We start from the raw sequence: 484 nt of genomic DNA, 5'->3' as shown, positions 1-484 counted from the left end.
TTGTGATGGAACGCCACTCTCAAGCACCAAAGCTTTGTAGCCAGAGTGGCTACGCCCTCTAATATTATTGTATTTGTGGCTGGAAATGTGGAAAGTTATTTTTTTAAGTAAATTTTAACACATTTATCGAGATATATTGTCCATTCTGCAAAAGGCAAATTGACTCAGATAAGTCATTTTTAATTAGAAATCTTGGATTCATGGGCGTCACAAGGCAGTGACAAGGATTACCAGGCATCAAAGATCCCAGTTTGTTAAATGTATACCTTCCGATATAATCATAAGGTGTGTTTAAGTAATAAAGTGTCATTAAGGCGGTCATCAGTTAAAGTAATAAGAAATAATTTCATCAATGTATGATTGCAGAATGGATGTCTGGTTTTCTGTGAGAGAGACTACAGAATGAATTTGGATTAGCTGAAGATCGTTAAAGTAAAAACGCCATCATCATATGTATAGAGACTACAAGTCCGCCTCATTGTAC

General features: G+C 35.7%; 1 protein-coding gene across 1 annotated transcript in view; it reads left to right on the top strand.

Moving 5' to 3' along the window:
- The window catches only part of LOC119588584 (dystrophin-like), a gene marked incomplete at its 3' end in the record, with an annotated part of 59,218 nt that overhangs the window by 56,120 nt on the left and 2,614 nt on the right, over nt 1-484 (top strand).

The sequence above is a fragment of the Penaeus monodon genome, chromosome 24, assembly GCF_015228065.2.
Source record: "Penaeus monodon isolate SGIC_2016 chromosome 24, NSTDA_Pmon_1, whole genome shotgun sequence".
In the NCBI taxonomy this organism is placed as follows: domain Eukaryota; kingdom Metazoa; phylum Arthropoda; class Malacostraca; order Decapoda; family Penaeidae; genus Penaeus; species Penaeus monodon.
Note: the sequence above shows the minus strand (reverse complement) of the source record. Positions and strands in the feature narration are given on the sequence as shown.